Source organism: Ambystoma mexicanum, chromosome 10 (assembly GCF_040938575.1).
Source record: "Ambystoma mexicanum isolate Mex_15411 chromosome 10, UKY_AmexF1_1, whole genome shotgun sequence".
Classification (NCBI taxonomy): Eukaryota; Metazoa; Chordata; class Amphibia; order Caudata; family Ambystomatidae; genus Ambystoma; species Ambystoma mexicanum.
The window spans coordinates 1,205,639,467-1,205,647,349 of record NC_090932.1 but is presented as its reverse complement, the minus strand read 5'-3'; positions in this window follow the sequence as shown (position 1 = coordinate 1,205,647,349).

Sequence of the window (7,883 nt, the reverse complement as noted above, 5' to 3'; positions counted from 1 at the left end):
TCTAGGCCATGAGCAAATTATGTTAAATTATGGAAAGATAGGCTAAATCAGAAAGTGCGACCTTTAGCAAGCCAGTTGAAGTTGATTTTCGCAAAATATTGGCAATTTTCTTTAATCCTGTTGCGCAAGTTTTTGTCAATGAAGGTTGAAGCTGTGATTCTTTACTCTTTACTCTTACTCTTTACTCTTTGGACATGTGTCTGTTTGATCTTAGTAAACCACTTGACGCGTTTGATAAAGGGTGCCTTACACTTAGCACTCTCAATCCCAAATTGTGTAGTCTGCCACGAACTTGGCCTTGTTTCTCTGTCATGTAGGGTATTATGGTGTTCCTTGGCGAACTATGCAAACATTTTGAATCCTTCAAAAAACTCCCTATGCCAAGAACTGCAAGACGTCCTTCAGTCTAAAAGTGTTGATTCTCTCAATCAATTTGAAAGGCGTATGCAAGACCTGTTAGATGACCTGTCTGTAACCAACAGTGATCTATGTTTAAGACCAGCCTTAGTGAAAAAAAAACTGTTTGAGAGGGATCAGATTTGCACTCTGGAACATTTTAAGGATTACAGTACCTTCACTGAATATGCAAAATTCCCTCACAGAAGATCGCCTTGCTGCACTTACATAAGTATTTTTCCTTGCATGTATACTCGCATGTACTTTATGCGTTTCAAACTTAACCAATTTTGTATGCGTGAACGCTGTAGGTATTGGGAAGGTGTAGAAAGGAGTATGCAACAGGTGAATTGTAGATTTGCCATGTGTTTTGAACCTTTAGCCGAGTCCAGATATGTTCTTATTCTGATACCCCGAAATTTGATGTGTGTGCAGGACAAGATAGAAGGAATCCAGGGAACATTGAACTGGTACCACCGCGCAGTGAGAAAAAACTGGGGTACCAGAATAAGAACATATCTGGACTCGGCCACATGAGGCGAGAACAGGGATTTTTCCTCTTTGGATTTATTGACTAAAGACGCAAGACACCCCCATACCTGAATTTTTGATCAGTATAGGCGCAGAGTTATCTAGCACCACTGCAGGATTTAGTCCATCGTTAACACGCGTCTCCATTAATTCACGTGGAGGTTGAGGTTTGATGACATCCTCCACCTTTTGACATTTCGGAGTGGTTGCAACGGAACCATCTGTCTCCTGAAGAAGGTTGCTTATATTTGCCGGCTTTAATTAGGGGCCTATTGTGATGACCGAAACATATGTTGAGTTACAGCAAATAAGCAATATGCTATTTGTTTTTGTATTAACACTTACTGTAATCACCAAGAGGTGTTGAAATTTTTGTTAATATATTGGTTCTAGGTGGTCTTAGTACCACAAGTGTGGAATATTGACATGTATAGTGAGATTGTGAATGAATGATGGAATGAATGGTGGTGTTTAAATGTGATGTTGAGAACAATAAATATTTGTGTAAATTGCTTATAAATAAATATATATTTTTTTACAAGACATGGTATTGTTTAAATGTGTACAGATGTTCTGATCTCATTTCGCCCGCGGATCATAATACAGGGCAGCCATCTTAAAACATTTTTCCGTTGTTATGACAGTTTTTCTGAAGTCCAACTAAGGGCTTTGGAAAACCATTCAACTGAGGCAGTGCAAGACTCCACTCTTAGTATAAGACTGTACCACCTGAGTTCTGGGTAGCATAGACAGAGCAGCCGGGCTTATCTTAGGAGGGAGAGAGGGCAGTAGACACAGTACAAGTGAAATTGTAATACAGATGATCCAAAGAAACACTGAAACACTATGTATTGTAAAAAAGAAAGGATTTATTTAAATACAGGTAGGCCCAGATAAATCTAGGGGTAAGTAAGTAATAAAATATTATAAGAAATCACAGTATAAAAACACAACATTATGCTTGAAATCCACAGAGCCAAGAATAGACCTTATTTGAACACCTAACAATAGTTCTAGGCAAAGTCAAAACCTTGTTATACACATTTAGTATAGGTCAAGCCTATTCTTTGGGAGTAAAAGACCAATGGTTATTTTCAGGTTACATTCAGTAATACAAGGACAATAGGCCCTTCCAGTTGTACAGTGACTCTTGGAACAAATCACATAAACAGTCAACTGGAAAATATACTTTTGGTGAATGGTGAAACACTTATCCTAGGTGCAGTAAAAACCTATAACTACTTTTGTCATAACACACAGTTATACCAGGTGAGTAAAATCTAAGGATGTACTATACAACAGACACCACAGTAATATACAGCTAACACAAGGTAAGTAAAACTACATACCTTAACTTCACAATGAAGGGGAAAGTAAAACTCAATGTCACACTTTACTGAATAGTTATTCTAGGTAGGCAATAACCTAATGTAGACTTATTAAGGACAGGCTAGCAGCAAGTCAGGGTAAGCAGGATCCAGTTGAGGGACACTCATACAGTTATCCTAACAGGACTAACCTGGTAACGCCAACAGTTAGAGGACACTCATACTGGGATAGGCTCTCTAACGGAAAGGATTTCTCAGTATATCAACCTTCATTTACAACCTCTGACAACAGGATTAGCCTCATATTTATGTGACACAAAAAATGTTATTCAACAAATGGAACAGATTCCATGGCAGACAGACTTTCTGTTTGTGACCCTTGATGTGGTGTCATTATACACCAGTATCCAACACAGCAAGGGACTGGAAACAACAGAATTCCTCTTAAAAACAAGATCTATTTCATTCCTCAACCAAAACAACATGATTCTAGAGATGTTGAATTTTGTTTTGTCAAAAAACATCTTTTTGTTCAACAAAACAATTATAAACAAGAGCAGGGAATGGCCATGGGAGCTAAATTTGCGCCCCATATGCAAATCTATTTATGGGCCATTTCAAATTAAACCACGCATGGCAACACCAGGCATTTACAGAGAATAAAATTCGTATTTTGGGGCCGCTACATCGATGATGTACTCATGATATGGAACGGGAACAAATCGAGTCTCAACAAATACATTGCTCATCTCAACAATAATAAGCATAACATCAAATTCACAGAAAAAGTCAGCTCTGAAGCAATAGAATTTCTAGACTTACAACTTTATACAGATGGGGAAAAGATACTAATGGATCTGTTCATCAAACCAACAGCATAAGGAAAATCCCTTATGGACAGATACTTAGATTCAAACGAAATTGTAGCCTGTAGATTAAGTATCAAACACATATAACTGAGTTAAAAGAAAATTTTCTACAGAGAGGATATAATGAGGACTCTTTAAATCATGCAATAAGGAAAGTAGAACAAGTATCAAGATCCAGTCTATTGATTGAAAAACTAAAAACTTTGAACAAAAATGGAAAAACACACTTCATTACAAAATTTAATAGTGAAACAAACAGTATGAAGAAAACACTAAACAGACATTGGAACATCTTACAAACAGATGAGACATTGAATACATTCATTGAAGAAAAACCAACAATGGTATTCAGAAAAGCACCCACTCTGAAGCAAAATTGAGTCCCAGTCATCTAAGGAATCCAGCCAAAAACAACCTCAGTGGCTTTTTGAAAGTGCCGGCACCAACAGGATGTTTTAAATGTAGCAAGTGCACTATTTGCACTCAAATGCTTAATTGTACCGAACAAATCAAGTAGCCAACTGGGAAAATGCATGATATAAAACAATTTATCTATTGTAGAAGCAAATATGTAATATATGTAATACAATGCATATGTGGCAAGCAATACATTGGAAGCACAATAAGGGAACTAAAGATGCGCATTTTGGAACATCTTAGAGCAATTAAGAATGGAGACGCCAGGTACCCTATGGCCACTCATTTCACACAAGAACACAATCAATCAGAGATTAAGGACATCAAATTCTACGGCATTGAAAAAATTGATCAACCAGAAAGAGGAAGAAACAGAGAACTTCTATTGCGAAGAAGGGAAGCAAAATGGATCTGCATCCTGGACACATGCAACACTGGCCTGAACACAGAACCTGAGATGGTATATTGGCTTTGAGAACAAGTTCAAATGAAAAATTCATTAAAAAATGTTGTTTAATTTAAATTGTTTAATTTTTGAATTGTACAAACCTATATTCAATATGTAATTTTCCCTTACAGTGAATACTTACCAACAGTATATTGGAGGTCAGTCTGACATACAGATTAGGATTTCTGACACTCTTTCTAAAGCGAGCAGTAGGTTGCCGCTAACACATGTTAATTTGGTCAAATTATGAAGTCCGTTGGTTGCCCAATAAACACAGGACTAAGTAATGGCACGTTGTAATGTATTTAAAAACCAACAAAATCTGTGTTTCCCAGAATTATGCACACCTAATCACTATTATGTCCATAAAATATAAAATACAAGTTAGATGGATTATTCGTAAATGTTTGTAATAGATAACCCCCATATCCACATTTGTTAAAGTAAATATAGAATCAGATGGAAGATTTGCAATTTTAAAATGGCCGCCGCACGTATTGACGCGCATGACGTCATTGCGTTACGCTAACGCGATGACGTCATCACGCGCTACGCGTAGCGGCATATAAATAGAAGAAAACAAAATGGTCAGATCCATCTCGGATCGCGGATGCACCAAGGCAATCGTACCTTGCTGCGGGAGAAACTTACAAGATTATCAAAAGGTAACATTCCAACTTCTTTTTTACCCCCCTTTTTTCCCCATTTAGAGAATTTAAGCTGTGCATTGATCCATTCACATCTATTCATATTTTTATCCATATATCCATTTACCCAGCAATCTTTGTTGGGTTTTGCATATTTAAGAATAGAAAATATGGGGAGATTAGATAATATTTGTATATCCCCAAATCTATAGTGAGCCATATTTGAAATAGAACCCAGTTAGCAAACCAAAAATAAAGGTGTTTTTAAAAGATCAGTTACTATATGCACTTCTTCACAGGTTTGCAGAGAAATATTGAAATACACTTCCAAAAAAGTGAATGAAAAGCACAACCATTAATATTAAACAAGACAAAGAAAACAGTAACAAGGGTGAGAGGACATATATATTTTCAGAAAAAAAGGTCCTCTTTTTCACAAATAAGATATATGTGTTTTTTTTCTTTTTTGTGTTTATATTGACAAATCTAGAACATGTTCTTGTTTCTTTTTGGTTCAGAATCTCTCCTGAGGAACCACAGCTAAAGCTGTGGGGAAACACGTGTTGGGAGATTGTTCAACCAGTATGGAACTGTATATATGTGTATGAATCTAATACAAGAAAAATATATACTGAATAAATATAAACTGAAAGTGGGAGATTATTCAACTAGTGACAACAAGGAGTTGCATATATGTGTATGAATCCAATCCATGAAAATATACACTGATAGTATGAAATAAGGAAAGTGCAATATCTAAATGTATGAATCAAATACATGGAGAAACTGGTCAAACGCAAAATAAACAAATCAAAATTGTATTGGATAATTGATTGTACTTCTTTCTTGCGATCGCACATCACAAGAGTACCAACTACAATGTTTACGAATTGGTTTCAAATTGTCTCAGCTGCAATATAGGCTCTCTGAGTGCAGACCCTGGGACCCTAATTCAAAGTAGCACAAAGGATTTGCTCTAGGAGAGGAATAAAACCTGACAGAGGCTGAAAAACTCGACTTTCGAAATACACAGGAATGTGTAGACATCCTCCGGCTGCCTGGTTCACACTGTGGCACATTTCTACTGCCACTCGCCCTCCAAACTTCCACCAAGGCTTCCATGGTTTGCCGGGTGCCTGTAGCTGCAATCATCTCTCTGTATTGGCTTCTGCATCTTCACTCCATTACCAGCACACCAGGAAAATTATTTTCTATTCTGGTTTTGCTTCTCCATCGCCTCACCTTCTCTCCTACACCCAATCTACTTCGGGTTCAGATATCCGCGTCGCCAAATGATGTATCCTGCCTCCTGCAGGATCTGCCCTGGGCCAGTAATACACAAGGAGCAAGAACCAGGCTGACCCAGGTAAGTGGAAATAGAAACATGCTTTATTTACTTCTGAAGTTCCATATTATATGTAGTAAGTAGGAGAGATAGTCATAGGCCTCCACCCTCGTTCCCTGCCCAGCTCCAAGTCCCCAACCGTCCTTCTTGGAATTCCTAGGTGCCCCAACACTCTAAACTCCACTAGCATTCCAACAAAGCCCTTGCACTCACACAGACATCACTCATAACATATAGGATACCACATTAACCATGCTTTTAAGAATAGTGCATCACAAATTCAAGATCAGTAAGAACTTTTGTAACTGTCCACTCTTAGAATTACAGTTACCAACCAACTCTTTACAAGTAAGTAAAACACTTATTTTCTTTTCTAGGCAGAGGTCCCAATCCCTTAAAAGTCTTTCCCTTATTCTTGGAGCATGAGTGTTCACAGTGGCAGAAGGGGGGCGGGGGTCACTAGGACTAGTGACCAACAAGCAGTGTTAGAATAAGTTCTTTAGTAGCAAAAGCCAGAGTTTCCTTAGGAACACTGGCAAACAGGTGAGTACTGCACTTTTAGGGTTAGAACAGGGGCTAGGGGCTTCACAGAAGACACTCCAGCAGGATTCTATCAGTGGGACTGGGTGCACTAGACGAGGGACCTCCAATCACAGAAAACACCCCAGGACTACACAGAAATTCCAAAAGTCTTAAGGTAAGGATACACCCAAGCCAACACTGTACCTCAGCAATGAAGAAGAGATTGCAGCAGGAGAACTTCAGGGACTGCAGCCAAATACCCAGTCAGTGGATTCCTTGCCCTGGAGACTGAACACAAGACCTCAGAAGGGACTTTGCAGCAGGGATCGATGAAGAAGGCTCTAGGCAAGATTTCTCTTGCGGCTGAATGCGGTTCTGTGGATTTGGCGGCTTTTCAAGGAGCAAAGAAGAAGACAGAAACTCGCGGTTGAATTCTTATCATTTTAAAGGTCCAGTACTCTTGTGAGGGGACTTTTCAGACACGATTTGTGTCTCTGGAGATACACCAAGATGCCCACGAAGTTTCAGTGAGATTCAGAATTCGGAAGACAGTGGCTGGAGGTCCCACGGTATTGGGGTATTGCAAGAACGCAAGGTCGCAGCAACCCATGGGATAGCTCAAAATGCGGGTCTTCTTGAGTCTAGTGGGTCTCACCAGGCTACGGGTTCGGGTTGTCATTTTCAGAGTCCTCAGGTCGATTGGAAGCAAGGGCTGCAGCAGGCTCGGGTTACACAGCAGGCTCTCCGGTCGCTGGAAATCATCTCCACCTCTTTTCCTTTGTCATCCTCTTTGGTTTAAGATCCAGTGATCGACATGACTTCAGCTTCCAGGTTTCCAGTAGTTATCAGGAACAACAGCACAACCTTTCCATTCTCTCACCGCATTTTACAGGAAAGGGGAGTCTGGTTGTCCAATCAGGACAGCCAGCCCCACACTGGGATTTGTCCCAGTTGAAGCAAGGCGTAAGACAAAGGATGGGAAGTTTTGGACTCTTCCCCCACTTCCTGTGCTTACAGACTGACTAGAGCCTGCGCAGGGTGTCCAGGGGACTAACGCCAAAGACAAAACTCACACACAAGAATTTCCCACCCTGGATATCAGGGGAAGGAAAGAAAAACAACAAGAAACACGAAAATGGCAGAAAAAGAAGACAGGGGCCATTTAGGTAAAATGAGCACCCTTAGGTGCCTTTACTGCAGCTGTGATCACAGCCCACGGTAAAGATGCACCAAATTAGTAAAAGGTATCACTGCCACCAGCCATTAAAGGTAAGCTTGTCACTGTAACAGAATTGTTACAGTTTTAATGTGAAAGGGGATACATTGTATCTCACCAGACCTCCACGTAAGGTGGGGTGTGCTGGTTTCACAGAATAAAAT